We start from the raw sequence: 19,465 nt of genomic DNA, 5'->3' as shown, positions 1-19,465 counted from the left end.
GAGAGGGGGAGGTTCCCAGCGTCCTCCTTAGAGAAGGCCACACCCTTCAGGAGACAGCACCCCTACCCTTTCATACATCTTCACGTTGACAAAAGTTATTTAACTATCACAAAGCGTTACAGTCTTGGAAACTCAGTGACAGTGTTAGCCTGTCCTACAGGGTTGCTATGAGTCAGCATGGACTCGATGGCAGTGAGTGATGCAGTCCCATCGCTATGAAGACTCCAACAGTAAGGGATATTACAAGCCTTCAAATAACCATAACCTTTGCCCAGAAAGTCCATTGCATCCTACACGCCATCATAAGATGTATAGACATAATTTATATGTGTATATATTTTCGAGGATATTTAAAAGATCAAAATGAGATCACTCTCTACTCAACAATTGAAAAATGAGTTAAGCATAGTACATGCATAGAATGAAAAACTAGATAATTATTTTAAGACATGATTTAGGATAGCTCATTTCATGAAAAAATGGTCATAACTGCAATGTTTTCATTTGTTTTGTTTTTGGGAGGGTTTCTCCCTTCATCTCTCCAGGTCTTTGTGACATGATAAAAAGAAACAAGTTCACTGTTTTGAAGCTTATGGTAAATTGCAAAAGAAATGCAAGTTTTTAAAATTATAAGTCTATTCACATTTTCTACATCCCTCTGCGTTAATTTGGGTAGATGGTGTATTTCTAGGAATTTGTCAATTACTTCTAGATTATCAAGCTTGTTGGAATACAGTCTTTCGTGGTACTATTATAATTTATTTTTACTTCATTTGAGAAATGCAAGCTTCTTGAAAGAAAAGAAATAGAGTATGTTCTATAAACATATGTATCTATGTGTAGAAATAAATATTACCGATCTATCCATAGGAAGAGAATTTTCTTTAAAAGATAATTTCTCTTTTCAACAAAGGGTCAGGAATTCAAACCTACTCAGAGGTAGCTGGGAAGAAAAGCCTGGTAATCGGTGCTTGAAAAATCAACTAGTGAAAACCTCGTGGAGCACACGGCCACTCCAGCGCACCTGAGGCTGCCATCAGTTAGAGTCGACTTGATGGAAACGGGTTGGAGCCTTCTGTTTGTGGCTTATGTACTCTAAGTACTCCTTCAAGTACATGAAACCAAAAGAGAGGCAACTTTCATTTCACTCTGGTAGAACAGGCCAAGCCCTGAGTAGAAGTGCTGTCGTTAGCTGCTGTCAAGTCCCCCCGACACATAGTCACCTCACGCACAATGAAATGGACAGCCACCAGCCCTGTAGCATGCCACGGTGGGCTGCAATCAAACCACTGTGATCAATAGGACTATCACTGACTGATGACCAGAACATCGCCAGGCTTTTCTTTCTAGCCCATCTTAGTCTGGTAGGGCTGCTGAAATCTGCTTAAGATCATCACAACACACAAGCCTTCACTGATAGACCGGTGTTGGCTGCCCTCAAGGTACTGTGGCTGGGAACCAAACCTGGATCTTCCCCACGGAAGGTGGTAATTCTACCACTGAACCACCAGCGCTGAACAGAGGTTGTTAGTGCTATCAAGTCAGTTCTGACTCATAGCAACCTGATGTATAACAGAAACACTGCCTGCTCCTGCCTCATCCATACAATCATTGCTCTGTGGTTGCAGCCACTGTGTCAATCCATTTATGGAGGGTCTTCCTCTTTTAAACTCACCCTCTACTTAGCCAAGCATAACATCCTTCTTGAGTAACTTGTTCCAAGGACATGAGAGGAAGCCTTAGCATCCTTGCTTCTAAGAAGTACTCTGCCTAGACATTTAATAACCCACACCTTAGACAGTCATACTCAAGGGTTGACTCAAAAACATGTCCTAGACCAGGGCTCAGCACCTGTAGCTCCTAAGTCATACATGGCTCTTTCGGTACCTACATGTGGCTCTGAAGTAAACCTGAAAAAAAATTTAAGGATATGATTCAGATAATGGGGATTTCATTTGTTTGTAAAAATATATTCATGGATCTTGAATAATTTAAAATTTTTTATGAAGGACAGGATTGACTCTTCCATCTCAAAAGTTTGCTGGCCCTGAACTAGACACTGGAGAGAGGATACTAAAACCAGTTGATTGCTGAGTTGGGTGTTGACATTAGTGAGGTGATGGCCCACACCTGCATTCTTTCAGGAATAATGGCACCCTCATCACTTACAGGATCTTCTCTCACCAGTCAATCATTCATTCAACACCATGGTTCAAAATAAATGGAGGCCAGCCACATATTTGCTTCGGACGTTATGCATCTATCCGTATCGTAGTTGAGGGACACTGGACTCCCTAGTTGAACATAATAAAAGAGTTTCTGCCGTTACAAATATTCCTTGTAAGTGAAGAACACAATTAAATACCTAAACACACAGCTAGTCCCTAAGGAAGACTGGGTTCTGAGTGACTACAGGACAGGGTAGAGCTGACTTGTAGATTTCCAAGACTTTCTCTCTTGGAGCAGCTGGTGGTTTTGAACTGCTAACCCAGAGGTTACCAGCCCAAGGCAGAATCCACCATGCCATCAAGGTTCCTTATGAGTCAGAATCAGCTAGAGTTTGTTTGTTTGTTTTTGAAGGAAGACTTAAGGAGAAGCCCTACTGCCATTGTAGGCTATTTGGGTATGTGTGGTTGCTAACTTCAAGGTCAACACTTCAAACCCATTGGCTGGTCTTCAGGAGAAAGATGAGGTTATCTGCCCCCATAAAGATTTGCCACCTCGGAGATCCACAGCGGCATTTCTATGCTGTCCCATAGTGTCACGATGAAGTGGAATCAAGTCAATGTCAGAGATTGCACTTTTGTTTTTGTTGTTGCTGTCTTAAAGACTAGGTTGCTGTGAAAAGTCTGTAATTGGGGGAACGGGATCAGTTAAGCTGCTGAATTGGCAAAGAATCCTTCAGTGGGTAAGACGTAAAATGTTGAACCACTGAAATGCAGATGAGGCGAAACTGCTGAAACCACACAGCCTGCCCCCCCCCCCCCCACACACAAAGACCATTCCCAAAAAATAAAATTCAACCCTATAGTAGTCAAAATAACTAGAATGTCAGCCACTTTGCTGTCCACATATTAGTCACTGAGGTACACATTTATCCGCATTGGATACGGGAATCACTGGACACCCTGGTTGACCACACAAAACCCAGTCCATCACAAAAGATTTCTTAAGAGCTATTCTTCTTTTGAGGGACGGCCTTGAGGCACTTTGGTTTTGCCCACAGACGTGATTTCCACAGGGTGAGATTGGAGACGGCGTTTCCAGGGAGTGCTTATGAAGACCGCACAGGAAAAATGCCAAGTTGGAGTCTAGCCCGTGCCTCGCCGAGTGGGACCTGGTTTGTTTATTTCCTACTGCCCAGAGGGCCAGGAGTGGGCCTTGCCAAGCCACAGGGGCATTGCCAAGAGAGGTAGCAACAGGCCATTTGATACAAACTAAATGTGAACAACAAGAAGGCAAACTAAATGCCCGAAACCATGTTACAGGGAAGCCCTGACTCCTGAGTAGTACAAGAGAGACTTCAAATGTGAGCTTTCAAAGTGCGTTCACATCCACACACTATGGTGTCCCAGCATCTTCGATGTAGTTGCCAAGCAACATGAAAATTATTTAACAGAAATCAATGGCACATGTATCAGGAAGAGGTGGGAAAGGATGTTGGGGATGAACCCTTTTTCACAGCAGAGTGTGTGGCATTGGACACTCAGGTGTAGCCTCCTCTTTTGCCATTTTTGCCTCTGTTTCTGACTGTTTTCTCTACTCTGATCCTAGCCCACTTTGTGATCTCTCTCTCCGGGCTTTCTTGGCAGCAAGGTGGCATAATGCCACACAGACAGCTTTCGGTCTCCTGAATTGGATTCACGTTTGCTTTTTCTCTTCTGCCTAAAGGAAAAGAACACTATTTTTTCATCTTAAAAAAAAGAACAAAAAACAAAAAGAAAAGCTTATACCCCCTCGTAGTCATTGTTAGCTGCCGCCAAGTTGGCTCTGAATCATGAACCATGAACAATGGAAGAAAATGTCACCTGGCCCTTGTCCCCATGGCCAGTTACAGATAGGACAGTGGGGACATGTCAGTTTTCACTGGCCTGTTTTCCAAAATAGACCCTCAGGCCTTCTTTTCCTAGACCAGCGGAGTGTGGAAACTCTGCTGAAACGTGTTCTGTATCGAGTAACACACCTGCAGCTGACAGGCAGGCGGGGGATGTGCTTGGGGAGCATCATCAGCAATCACACCTGGGTCTCCCTCAGAGGAGGTGGACTTTCTGTCACATAGCCACTCCAACAACACCCAAACTCACCGCCATCGCGTGAGCATCGATTCATAGTGACCCGATAGGACAGGGAAGAATTGCCCTTTTGAGTTTTCAAGATTGTAACTCTTATGGAAGTAGAAAGCCCCGTTTTCCTCCCATAGATTGGCTGGTTTCAAACTGATGACCTTGTGGAGCTCCACCCAACGTGTATCCACTAAACCACCAGGGCCCCTCATGGGAATAACTCTGATGATAAGGAAATGGCCCACACTTCCCAAGGAACCGTCCATCGGGGAAGAAGCCAAAACAAGCTGTAACTATTGTTGCTGTCTCAGGCGCTGACGTTATTTGGAAACCCTGCCCTACCCTGCACTCTCTTCACTTGGTTGCTATGTTTGAGCCATTTTCTTGAAGCCATTGGGTCAATCCATCTCACTGATGGTTTTTCTCTTCTTTGATAACCTCGTATGAAACCTGATATCCTTTCCCAGAGATGAGTCTTCCTGATAATCTGTCCAGAGTGTGTGAAAGAAAGTCTTGCCATCCTTAGTTCTAAGGAGAGTCGTGGTCATACCTCCTGCAAGACAGACTCCACAACACCACAAATGAAAGCCATCGCTCTTTGGCCTGTCCTAGTTATTGCCCAGCTTCGGCATGCCTATGAGGTGGATGAAGATGCCATGACTTGGATTGGATGCACCTTAGCCCTCCAAAGGGCATCTTTGGTTTTTAAAACATAAAAAGCGAACTTTAGCATCAGATTTGCCCAGTGCACTATATCTTTCAATTTATTGATTATTTCTTGCATGTGCATTGATTGTGGAGCCAAGTAAAATAAAATCATTGGCATGCAGTAACTGGGTGGTTCTCTCTAAGGATGAATCCCCCCTCCCCATCCCCCTCCACAGAAGAATTGTAAGAACTTGCTTTGGAAAAATCTCAAAGATGTATTTCTAGGAGCAAGCCAAATTAAACATGGTTAACTCAGAAAGCTACCACTTGTCTCTCAATTTGTCATAGAGTGGTGAATTGGGTGTTGCTATGATGCTGGAAGCAATATCAACAGCAGTTCGATTACCAGCAGGGTCCCTTGCAGTGGGCAGGTTTCCGTGGAGTCTCCACACTAAGAAAGACTTGGAAGAAAGGCATCTGTTTTAGGCTGAGCTGAGTGGAGAAACAAAGCCAGTGACGATCATGTATGCATAAGAAAGAGCTTTCTATCAAGAAGTATTTATACATCAAGAAGGCATCACAACCCACTCCAACTCGAGTCCAGAAGCCAAGTCTGATACTCCTCCACTAATCTCACTTTAGATTCATGCAGCCCCATGCAATGAAACAGAATACAAGCAGTTTACAGGCCAGTGGATGTGGTCATGTAGATTCAAGGTCAGTGGAAATGTGGCAGAGCTCTGGCAGCTTTCAGAGTCAGTGTCAAGCAGAAAGGTGAAGGGGGAGAGAGAGGAAAAGGGGCTCTTCTCTCTTCCAGGGTCCACCTTATAGAAGGCCACACCCCCAAAGAAGTACCATCAGTCTGTGACCTGATTGACAGGGGGAACACCACTCCTAGCCAGGAGTGTCTAGCTGAAGTAAAATCTCTAACGACTCCAGAAGCTCTCTCTCTTTGTCTGAGAATTGGCCAATTAAAACCTTATAGATCAGAGGAAAACGTGGTTTGATTGTTTGCTTTGGACGTGTCATTAGGAGGAATCCATCGCCGGAGGCGGACAGTATACTTGGTCAAGTAGACAGGCAGCTGCTCAGTGAGACAGACTGGCACAACAGCCACCCTGACGGACTCCAAACTGTCAGGGACTCATGAGGCTGATCGAGAATTAGGCAACGCTCATTCTGCTGTACCTAAGGCCACCTTGAATCAGAATCAACTGAAGAGGCGTTACCTGGTTAACCCAAATGTCTTAGTTATCTAGTACTACTATACCAGAAATATCGCAAGTGGGTCACTTTGACAAATAGTTTGGGAAGCTGGAAGACATGAACCCCCAGCCCCAGCCCCAGGGGAAGGATTTCTCTCTGCTCAGAAGCAAGGTCTCTTTTGAGCTTCTGCTCCTGGGGAGTAGCCCCTGTGGTTTGGCATCTCTCTCCCTTCGCTCCCCTCTTTCCTCTCATTTAATTGCTGTTATAGCTCAAATCCCACAGGAGGCGAATCTTATCATGAACATAACAAAGACAACCCACTCCCAAATTGGGTATGACCATCGATCATCAGCCCATATTTTGAGGAAAAGCAAAGACGTTATCTGATAATACATGTGGGTGTTTCTCATTCTGGGTGCTTAGGATTATTGGTCATTAATAAGGTGAGTTTGTCAATCATTAATAAAACTCCCACTCAACATAAACAAGGAGCTTGTTTGAAAGAAACAGCATGGTTTCCTTAAAGTGAAATCATAGTTAGCCACATTCCTCACTCTACCAAGCAGCACGCATCCTAAAAATACTTCATTTGGTGTGATCCCAGAGATAAATATGAATCAATGACCTAGTTGCTGAGACTGTGAAATGGTGATCATAAAACTACTTTGTAGGGACACTGTGACTGTAATTGCCAAATTTATAATTTCATAAAGCTCTGCTCAATAACTATCATGTTCTAGGACTCCTATGGTGGTAGAATGTCCAAGATCAGATAAGCATCACTCAGCCAGTATCTACGCATTCAAAGTCCCACCAAAAGGAAATCAGAAAGAACCTATTCATTTACTAGAATCTTCTGGCTGCGTTGGCCTGCGCTGTATAAAGTTTTAAATGTTATTATTACAAAGATAAGGAATGCCTTATTTAGAAGTGTTACGTGGTTGCCTAATGCTTTGCCTTTTAGTCCAGGGAGTCTCCGATGCAAAGCTACAAGACTTAGGAGAATTTTTTTTAACTTCAGTAGCTTCTTTGCACTCACTAAAATCTCTCTGGATTGTTTTATTTGTACAGCCTTCGCTGACATCAATCCTTTTTTAAAACTGGAATTGTTTCCTAAAGGAAAACTAGGCTGGAGTGTCTCATTGAGTTAAGCAGGTATATAATCATATTTGAGGAGAAATGTAAAGAAACTGGATGTAAGTAGTAAAATTGTCTTTTGACTAATACACAGAAAATATTCGTGAGGAAGGTCAGGAGCAATAGTCGGGCATCGGCTATGGACATGGCTTTGCAAATGAGAGCTGATATTCATGAATTGCTTTCAGGAGTTCACTCGGTCAGTCGTCACAGTAATCCTGTGGAGCAGGGAGTAACTCATGCTATTTCCCTTCAGATATGAGGAAAGCGAATGGCAGAGAGAAGCTTGGACAGACATTAAGCCAAGCAAACCGACATTTTAATTTTTAAGGGTTTTATGAGCTGTAATCTTCAGTATTAATAAATCATTTTATTGGGGGCCATTACAGCTCCTGCAACTATCAGTACATCCATTGTGTCAAGCACATTTGTACAGGTTTCCATCATCATTTTCAAAACATTTTCTTTCTACTTGAGCCTTTGATATCAGCTCCTCTTGTTTCCCTTCCTCTCCAACCCTCCCACCTTCGTGGACCCCTCATAAATTATATATTTTTATTATCTTACTATCTTACACCATCCACACTCTCCCTTCGCCCACATCAGTGCTATGTTGCACCCTGACTGGTTCGTCTTTTCCTTGTGACCCTTCTGTAAGGGGATGTCCAGTTGACTACAGATGGCCTGGGTCTCCACTCCACACTCCCCCTCATTCACATTGATATGATTTTTTTGTTCTGGGTCTTTGACGACTGATACCTGATCCCATTCACACTTCATGATCACTCAGGCTGGTGTGCATCTCAGCTCAGCTAGATGGTTGCTTGTTTATATTCAAGCCTTTAAGACCCCAGAAACAATATCTTTTGATAGTCAGGCACCATCAGCCTTCTTCACCACATTTGCTTCTGCACCCAGTTTGACTTTATTGATTGTGTTGGGAGGGTGAGCATCACAAAATACCAGGTTATTAGAACAAAGTGTTCTTGCATTGAGGGAGTATTTGACTAGAGACCCAATGCCCGTCTATTACTTTAATACATACCATGAAACTGACATTTTAGATATGGATCCTACTTTTTTAATTCGTGGCAACATAGCTTTATTCCTTTTCAAATTAACTATCTAATTGAACAAACGCAATGTGCTCTGTGTCTAGAAACCACTCGACTATTTGAGAGTCCAAGAACGTGCATGTGCCTACACAGTGAAGAGCCGTGTGTGAGGAGAAAAGAAGAAAGCATCTCCCATATGGTGTTACAGGGAAGCACCACCTCCATCCTTCTGTAGCCATAGCAACGGAGCATTACAATACAGGGGTCTCAAATGGAAATCCCATTCATCTAAATGAGAACTTTTAGTACATTAACAACTTACCAGTAATAAAAAGTATTCTATCCTAGAAGACTTAAGAAGAAATGAGAGAAGGTTTAGCATTTAATCTAAATGCAAACAAAGAGTGGTTTGTTCAGGACTAACACCAGTGGCATCATGAGGATTGGTCTCACTCAGTGTGGTAACTCATGAGGTCACCTCATCCCAAACATATATACAAATGGACCTCTTCCTATGCTAGACCATAATACGGAATTTTTAAAAATCATTTTATTAGGAGCTCATACAATTCATATCACAATCCATATGTACATCAATTGTGTAAAGCACATTTGTACATTCATTACCCTCATCATTCTCAAAACATTTGCTATCCACTTAAGCCCTTAGCAGCAGCTCATTTTTCCCTCTTCCTCCCTGCTCCCCCGTCCCTTATGAACCCTTGATAATTTATAAATTATTATTTTGTCATATCTTACACTGTCTGATGTCTCCTTTCACCCACTTTTCTGTTGTCCATCCCCCAGGGAGGAGGTTATATGAAGATCCTTGTAATTGGTCCCTGCTTTCCACCCCACTCTCCTTCCACCCTCCTGGTATCACCACTGGTCCTGAAGGGATCATCCACCCCGGATTCCCTGTGTTTCCAGTTCCTATCTATACCAGTGTACATCCTCTGATCTACCTAGATTTGTAAGGTAGAATTGGGATCATGATAGTCGGGGGGGGGGTGGGAGGGGGGTGCAGGGGAAACATTTAGGAACTAGAGGGAAGTTTTATGTTTCATCATTGCTACTGTGCATCCTGACTGGCTCGTCTCCTCCCCACAACCCTTCCCTAAGGGGATTTCCAATTGCCTACAGATGGTCTTTGGGTCTCCACTCCCCACTCCACCTCAGTCACAATGATATGATGTTTTGTTCTGATGATGCCTGATCCCTGATCCCTTTGGCACCTCATGATTACACAGGCTGATGTGCTTCTTCCATGTGGGCTTTGTTGCTTCTGAGATAGATGGCCGCTTGTTTATCTTCAAGCCTTTAAGACCCCAGATGCTGTATCTTTTGATAGCCGGGCACCATCATCTTTCTTCACCACATTTGCTTATGCACCCATTTGTCTTTAGCGATCATATTGCGGAGGTGAACACACATGATACGAACTTTTGTTCTTTGATGCCTGATAACTGATCCCTTTGGCACCTCATGATCACACAAGCTGGTGTGCTTCTTCCATGTAGGCTTTGTTGCTTCTCAGCTAGGTGGCTGCTAGTTTACCTTCAAGCTTTTAAGACCCCAGATGCTATATCTTTTGATAGCTGGGCACCATCAGCTTTCTTCACCACATTTGCTTTTGCACCCACTTTGTCTTCAGCCATTGTGTCAGGAAGGTGAGAATCATGGAATGCATTTAGCAAAACAAAGTATTCTTGCATTCAGGCATTCAGGGAGTACTTGGGTGGAGGTCCAATATCCATCTGCTACCTTAATACTAAACGTATAAATATATGCACATAAATCTATTTCTACATTCTCATATATAAATATATGTACATGCCTTTATTTAGAATTCTTAATTTTATTATCACCTTTGATCGTGGAATAATATATAGTAAATATAGTCTTAAATTGCTTAAATGTAATATTTCTTAGTATACATGAGTTCTTTCAATAAAATTTTATTGTAAATCTGTCTGCATTGAAGGACGTTACTAGCACCAAAATTATTATTTGAACAATAATTAAATTTTTTTCTCAGTTTCCTGTAATAACTATTTCATTCTCAAAAGTTTTACTGATACAGGTTCACAAATACTAATTATCACAGTATTTTATAGGAAAAAATATTTTTTTCCACATTTTCTGTTTTTGAGGGTTTTTGGCTTTTGTTTCTGTGAAAGTCATGGTGATAAACCTTAGGTTATGAGATGACTTATTTCAAGAATGTGCTTGTGAAGGAAATGGACTCGGCAGTTTGTCAGGCATTTTCCCTCCCCTGGGAAGCTGCCCTTTCCCCTCCTCCTGCTTTACTTTGTTCACCTGACTTTTACCTTCTTAGCCTGAAATATGGAAGGTAAATCATATACTGATCATGAGTCTAAAGAACTTCAGCAAAGTAAGTCACAAACATACAGAAGACAAAATCCGCATTTAGCAGTCACATTTCAAAAAGAGAGTTACTTACCACAGAATATGTTTTTCTTTTAAAACCAATAAAGAAATAGAGATGAAAAAAGAGAGCAAAGGCTCACAGCCTTAAAACCCTTCAGATCCCTTACCTCTTGGATGTAAACATTAGTCTGAGTGCCCCAAAAAAGAGGAAAAGTCAAACTGAAGTGAACTTGGATTCTAATAATTGTAATAATTTGTAGGAAGTAATATCCAACTAGTTCCAAGGAGTTGGAGATTGAAGAAGCCCAAAGCCCAACTCTTCCAAGATGAACAAAACCAAATTCATTGCCATGAGTCAGTTATGACTCATACACAGTGACCCCATAAGACAGGTAGAACTACTCTTGTGAGTTTCTGACAGGGCAACCCTTTTCAGGGAGTACAAAGCCCTGCAGAGCAGCTGATGGCTTCCAACTGCCAACCTTTCAGATTGCAACCCAAAGCATAGCCCCCGGGGCTCCTCCTCTGCTCCATTCCACACCCCACCAACCCCACTCCTCCCTTGAGCATATGATCTCACGTTTTAAAATGGTGTGAAATCACTGCAGCGTCCAACAGAAATTCTTGAAAGTTTAAAGGAAAGCTTCATGGGTTTCTGGATTTTGTTCAGTCAAAAATCTGAAGGTCAGGTAGGGGTAAGCCAGATGCTGGGTCCAGAAGATGTCCTCAACTCCTAGCTCTTGCCAGGGATGAGCTCACAGTCTCTGCTTCTCGGAGGGCTCATTTTGTGCCCAGCAAGAAGCAGCAATCAAGAGATCAAACAAATTAGTTTCATAAGCCCTCTTTAGATTATTGAAAATCAAGAATGTTATTTTGAGGACTAAGGTCTTCCTGACTCAAGCCATGGTGTTTTCAATTGCTTCATATGCATGTGAGAGTTGGACATTTAATAAGGAATGCTGAAGGAAACCCGATGTATTTTAATTGTGCTGGAGAAGAATACAGAAAATGCCATGGACTGTCCAAAGGACCAAACAAGTCTGTTTTAGAAGATGTATGACCAGAGTGCTCCTTACAGGCAAGGATAGTGACACTTCGTCTTACATATTTTGGACATGTTGTCAGAGGAGAACAGTCCCCGGGGGAAGGACATCACGCTTGGTAAAGCAGAGGGACAGTGAAAAGGAGGAAGGCCCTCTAGAAGATGGACTGGCACCATGGCTACAACAGTGGACTTAGACACAGGAATAATTGTGAGGATGACACAGGACCGGACAGTGTTTCGTTCTGCTGTGCATACTGTCACTATGTCACTATGAGTTGGAACCCACTCAACGGCACCTAAGAACAACAAAATGCCATTGCAAGAAATCCTGTTCACAATTACAGGAGAATCCTATCGGTATCTCCCCCCACCTTCTTACCACGCTCAGGCAGAGTAGGGTAGGTTGATGGTTACAGGATGAAATCAAATTAACATATAACCCTTTTCTAAATATAGTCATCTATTCTCAACCCTGATCTGTATCTTATTTGTGCATATATTATATGGGGCGTCTGTCGGACTGTTTCTAGTAGTCATTGGCCTCCTACTGATCTTATGCAGTCAGGTGTTTCCCAGGCCATTCCAGAAGCAGATTTTCTCCTCTTAGCTGTAGCATATCATTCCTTACCTCCATTGCAAGTAACAGTAACCAAGATTACCTTTACATAGAGAGTGTGGTCCCCCCTACTAACGTCAGATCTTAATCTCCTCCCATTTCTGTTCCTCATCAGATAATGCCCTCTAAAATGGAGCTATAGCCACAGGTGTAAAATCCAGAATTATAATCTATCACACAAGCTATTATGCCTGGAAGAGCTATATTAATTGAGTTTAACTCAGTATTGACAGATATAACCAGAGATCAAGAGAAGGTCCAAAAGTAAATTAGAAAAAATTGATGCATGAAACTGGACTAATGAAAAACACTATTGTTATAACCTAACTACAGGGATCATTTCATAAACAAAAATAAGCTTCTGCTGGAACATTAGACCAAAATTGAATAAATGGTCATTTTGTGATGACTCCTTCTGACCCCAGTGCAATACTCACCTCTCAGCCCCCATGTCCTCACACTCTCCTTGTGACACCCCTGAAATGTGGCTAATAACATACACTTTGGTGCCAGACAACAACATTCTCAGAGACATTTCTTAGCCTTTTGGAATCTATTCTTATCTAAAAAGGGAGATATTAAATAGTACTTAGCTCACAAAAAGTTATGAGTATTAATAGAGTTTAGAACAATATCTTGCATATGGCAGATGTTATGTAAATACTTACTAAATATATATTTAGGAAATATCCAAGAATTTGAGAAGTGATACACTGAAGTCCATAGATGGAATTCAGGATTAGTCAGACATATACACTACTTTATGCAAAAGTAATTGCAACCTAACAGACACATGTGATGAAAGGCTATCCTAAAAGACATGCAGAAGGTGGTGGCATCTAGGAGGGTCTAGCGGCACCAGCGTTGTTTACTGGTCTAAAGGACCCCAAGGACAATGAGCAGGTGGCCTCTGCTCAGACATGATTGCTGGTACGGGGTTCTGCAACTCTCTTCTGAAAACTGCTAAACATGATAGGAAAAAACAACAACCCACCATTCATAAAATATTTTGAAGCATATATAATAGGGAAAAATAGTCCAGAGAGTCAGTGAAAGCAGGGAAATTCTTAAGATAACTCTATTACCCAATCCTGTTGACACCTCATGACCACATAGGCTGGAGTGCTTCTTCCATGTGGGCTTGTTGCATCTCAGCTAGATGACCACTTATTTATCTTCAAGCTTTTACAACCCCAGATGTGATATCTTTTGATAGCCAGGCACCACCTGCTTTCTTCACATTTGCTTATGCACCCGCTTTGTCTTCAGCAGTTGTGCAGGGAGGATGAACATCACAGAATGCCAGGTTGTTAGAAAAATTTGTTCTTGCATTGAGGTAGGGCTTGAGCAGAGGCCCAAAGTCCATCCATTACCCCAGTGTATTGCCATATAAATAGATGTACATAGGCCAATACCTCTATTTTTAGGAGTTAATATATCTATATAAGTGCACTCCTTTGTTTACACCTCTATCCATAGTTTTGCTTTCTAGATCTTTCCTCTGTTTCCTTTTACCTTCCTCCTGTCCCACCATCAGGCTCACCCATCTTCTGCCTCTTAGTAAATTCTCTCAGCTAGATTTCTGTTGCTCCAACACCCTCAGGATCTTTAAGTCCTCCTTGTTGTTACTTTAATTCCATAGCTGTTCCCCTTTCTATGGAGTTTTTGGTTCACTGCCCCCTTCTTCCACTTTCTCCTTCCCCAAAGTCCCTCCTCGAGCTTGCCTCCCATGTCTATATTATATAGGTACAATAACAGGCATCAGAAGATCCAAAACACACAAACAAAGGCCATTTTGTTAAGAACTAAGGGGGTCAGCGCAGAGACCCAAAACTCATGTGTAGACAATGGGACATCCCCTTACGGAAGGGTCACAAGGAAGAGATGAGTCACCAGGGTGCAGTAAATCATGTAGGAGACACACTATATTCTCCTGGTTCCTTGAGGCTTCATCACTTCCCACTATCATGACCCCAGTCCTGCCTTCACTGGGTGGAGGGATACAGTGGTTGGTGTACAATATGACAATAATAATAATTTATAATTTACCAAGGGGTCATGAGGGTGGGGCATTGTGAGGGTTGGAGAAAAGAGAGGAACTAAGTACCAAGGGCTCAAGTAGAAAGAAAATGACGATGGCAACATATGTACAAATGTGCTCAATATAATTGCTGTATGGATTGTTGTAAGAGCTGTAAGAGCCCCCAATAAAATGATTTATTAAAATTAAAAATTAGTACCAGATCTGGATAATAGGTTCAATGTTATTTTGATTAAAAGAGAGAGAGAGAAAGAGGCAGCAAAAACAACACAGAGTAAAATACTTTCTATGTCTAGGTTCATAGCAAAAATATCTAGCTATATCTAAGTGATTTGTGCGTATTGATTGCAAAAAACAGAATGAATTCTTCATTGCTCCTTATATCCACCCTTTGTAGGTGAAATTGTAGGTCTTCCAAGCAAAGAATGTATCTATTTCCATAATTTTAATGTGAGTTAGTCTTGTCACTTCCTTTGACAAGGTGAAATCAAAGTAATGATGTGTTAGAAAAAATAAATAAATAAGTGACGTATTGGAAAGCAGAGATGTTACCTTGAGGACCAGGTGCATTTATCCAAGCCTGGGGGCTTTCAGCTGATTCATGCCGATGAAAGTTGGGCATTGAGTAAGCATTCAAATTGTGGTATTGATGAAGAACACTGAAAGTACTCTGAAATGCCAAAGAGTAAACAAACCTGTCTTTGGAGAAGTACAGTCAGAATACTCCTTAGAGGCCAGGATATCCAGACGTTGTCTCGCGAATATGGACATGTTATTAGGAGAGACCAGTTCCTGGAAAAGGACATCATATTTGGTGAAGTAGAGGAGCAGTGATAAAGTGGAAGGCCCTGGGCAAGATGGATCGACACAGTAGCTGCAATGATGGGCTTGAAGCTAACAACTGTGAAGGGTGTGGGGCCAGGCAGCCTCCCCTTCTGTTGTACATAGGGTCACTAGTACTCAGACCCCACTCAACGGTACCTAACAACAAACGACATGCTGTTTGATTTCTTGACTGCTACTTCCATGAAGGATCTTTCCTTCATTTATTATGACGTGAAAGAGGCAGAAATTTTAGTAACAGGTATTAGTGAGGTTGTGGAACTCACCCATCCCAGAGTAAATCAGACAATATTGCTAGCAGGGTTCTAGCCCATGGATGCACAGGTTTATTCCAAAATACATGTGTTGAGAACAAAGGGGGTTGGGGCAGAGACCCAAAACTCATCTGTATTTCTTTGCAATTGGAGAATGGATAAAGATAAAATAGCTCGTTAGGGTTGTTTCTGTCTCTTTAAGGTACTTAAAAAAACACATCTAATCAAAACAGGGCATCTGCTGGGCTAGAAAAATTCAAGGCAGAATTATTTAGGAAAAGGTTATAGACCATAACTTCACAACTTGACATTTCCATTTAATAAGGTTTCTATTATTTTGTAGTAATACCTTTTTAACTTATCCTCATATGTGTGTGTACCTTTTGTGGGAGTGCAATTAGTTCAAATGCTTTGGAAAACAGTTTGACATTATCCACAAAACCCCCGGTAGTCCTGTAGAGTCCGTGCTTGGCTGCTAACCCAAAGGCCAGCAGACAAAACTACCAGCATGCTGGACGAGAAAGTTGAGACTGGCTGCTATCATACAGATCGACAATGTTTCACAAACCTTATGTAGGGTCTCTATGCATTGGGATGGATTTGATGACCGTAAATTGGGTTATTAAAACTCAACAAGCTCTGGTGCAATGAGCTTTGGTCTGATAACAGCAAGTTTAGCAGTTCAAACCCATTAACCACTTTCTAAAAGATTTACAGCCTCAGAAACCCTGAATCAGGTCACTAAAAGTACAAGTCAACTTGATGGTATGGGTTAGATTTTGTTACTACTGAAACTCGGAATGTGATATTCTATTCTTAGCAATTAGCCCTAGGGAAATTTTTGCCCATGGTTACTACCAGGGGCCATGTAAAATACTGCTCATAGTAGGAAGGCTTGGAAGAGAAAAAATATATAATAGAAAACTAACATTACAATCAACAGTGGATTGGAAATATGGATTATGGTACAGTCCTACTAGGGAATTCTAAAATGAATGAATTCCAGCCATACGTATCAACAAGGATGTTTCCCAAGAGTTTCAGAAGGGTTATATAAACCTACCTGAAAGCCATTGTTTGGGGAAATAAACATCGGTGTTAAAACATGAAGAAGCACAATCAATGGTGGAAGACCAAATTCAGGGTGGCGTTACTTTTGTGAAGAGGAAAAGCACAAAGGACCTCACTGCGTATGAAAAATGCCCTTTCACACGTTTAACTTACACTTTCTTTCCTCATATTTGCAGGTTACAGAAATCTCATTCTGACCAGTGGTGATGGTTACCCATACTGTAGAGAAAAAGATGGAGTCCCAGGCCACCTGACATCAGAACCTGTAAGAACAGATACAAAGATCTGGCATGAGGCTGGCTAACCTTGATCAGATGTGTGTGGAGTTTGGGGACCAGTTATAGGGCAACTGGGATAGGCTGTGGTGTATGCTGCAGAAGTACAGGCTGGTGTGGAGGCTGCTAGAGAACCTGCTAAGAAACAGGCCAGTCTGGTCCTGTGGATCTTCTCCGATATCCAGGGGGCAATTGCCAAGGTATCCAGGTCATTTAAAATAGACAGAGGGAAAGAATCTGGAGGTTCAACAGAAAGATATTTACAAAAATCAGTAAACAAATGAACAAGCTGAAAAGGGAATTATGGGAACTATTCCATTTACAATAACATCTGAAAGAATAAAATGCCTAGGAATATTTTTTATCCAACATTTCAGAAACCAACAGGGGCAATTCTTCTCTGTCCTATAATGCTGTGTCGAATCAGAATCAACTGGATTCTGGACAGTGAGTTTGAGTTTTTCAGGGTCACCTATTCTTGAGTCATGTCCTAACTTCATTGGCTAGAGAGTCCAGAATCAATCCTGAAAGTTCTTCTATCTCCAATAGTGAACTTAGCCCAATCATCATCCCATTTCCGGTTTCCATAGCCCTGCCTGCAACCGTGATGAACTTGTCTATCACCAACCATGATTTTGTGATGGTTTCTTTAATTCTCCATATAAGTGATACTGTTTCTGAGAATCTTTGGACAAAATTAGGGTCTCATGCTAATGGTCTCCCTCATCCAGATGATTTATTTTTGTCTTATCTTTGGCTTGTTTCATACATAATAAATATATCTCTATAAATTATATTAGAATTTGGGCTCTCTGTTTTCCTCTCAGATAGTGTTTATGTTCATGCTTTTGAAAATTCAGTGAAGGCAACTCAAAGGTTATCATTTCAATATAAATAACAAATTAAAAGAAGACCCCGGTATTAAAAAGAATTATAATTGGTTGATGATTTTACCAAAACTCACTTCACTAGCTGGGTGCATTGGCGATACATCCATGGAAGTCAGCTTCCTGGCCCACCAGAGTCAGAGAACACTCTCCAGAGGGGACAAGGGCTGATCAATTGCTCAAGGAGCATTTGGGGCTTTCTTGTTTTACCTCCACAGGATTCATTCAAAGTAGCAATTTCTACTCCAGAGTTCCTAACATGCTCATTTCTTTGGTGAACTAACATGAAATAAGATCATTCAGAAAGGTAAACTTTTTACTTTTAATGGCCTTATTGAGTGACGTAGCCTTCAGACACCAATTTTAACTGTGCCATGGCCAAAGATGGAAGTAAGGGGGAAATGGTGTTAACAAACAGGAGAAGGAAATCATTTTAACATTTGACAGAAAAAGAATGTGTACTTTTGGTAATAGTAAGCTTGGATTTTAGAAGGTTCTTGAAAAATAACGTTTATGTAAAGCTGCATGTTATGCATGTTGTGTTAGGCAGGGTTCTCAAGAGGAGCAAAGACCAGGACACTTATAATTATATAGATAGATACATAGATTTATACAGCACAAAGGAATATAACAGCTGATTAGTCCACACAGCAGTACAGAGGGCTCAGTTCAACTCACTTCCATGGAACAGTTAATATGCTTGAATTCCTTCAACTCAGGAGGGCTGCCAGGTCCAAGGTCAAGGAAGTAAATAGCTGAGTCTTCCCTTGAGCAATGCAGGCAGTCTGTCCACCAGCAGCGAACAGCAGGGTGGGTCACCAACACTCAGAAGCTCAGGAGCTTATTGAAGCAGGCCTAGATGAAATATTGAACTCAAGCAATACAAGACGACAGGATCCACTAGCCTCAAGCTCAAGTGATGTGCACACCAACAGCGTGTCAAAGCAGGTCTTGAAGGAACCTCAAGTTCTAGCAACATGATCTCCAGGTTGGCTGTCCCACAGGTATTGTAGTTCACAAGTTGAGGCAGAGAACTAGCTAAAGTAGCCACATGCTGATTGGATCACCAGAGAGCAAGGGGTGGGACTTGCCAAGCCATTTATCTCTTTGTCCTCCACTCAAACTGTGACCTGATTAATCCCACATGTTCCTATTGGGCAGGTTGGCACAGTGAACCTACCTATCACACATGTCAACACCTTAGTGTCCTGGGTTCCTGCTCTAAATGCCCTTAGGGCATGAATCTTTTGCCCCAATGTGCATTTCCCTTGTTCTTGGCTGAGGTCTTGACACCAAATCAATGGCCTTTTGGGGATACGGAATTACAATTAAAATAACTTTAGTTTGACACCAAGCAAATAAGTATTTGGTTAGGTTGGCCATCTTTACTAAAACCCAGCACTCTGTGTTAAGAAGGATAGCATATTCTTCTTGATCTTAGCAGCTCTGGGCTTTCCAACGTAGTTCCAGAATCATTTATCATGTTCTCACTTCCAGGAACCTTTCCTTTTAATCAAACGGGCCAGAGCCTTATTCTTGGGTTGACTTGTACCTTCCTATGCTGTTCACTACCCAGTGCCTCTTAGCGACTCTTCCCTGCCTCATATCCTCCTTCCTCTGTAGAACACCAGCTCCTAGTACTCCAGCCAAGCACAGCACTATCACAGTAATGAAGTATTATTAGTGCAACTACTGTCACATAAAGGCAGACAC

Source organism: Tenrec ecaudatus, chromosome 2 (genome assembly GCF_050624435.1).
Source record: "Tenrec ecaudatus isolate mTenEca1 chromosome 2, mTenEca1.hap1, whole genome shotgun sequence".
In the NCBI taxonomy this organism is placed as follows: Eukaryota; Metazoa; Chordata; class Mammalia; order Afrosoricida; family Tenrecidae; genus Tenrec; species Tenrec ecaudatus.
The sequence above is the reverse complement of the archived record's forward strand: the minus strand, read 5'-3'. Positions refer to the sequence as shown.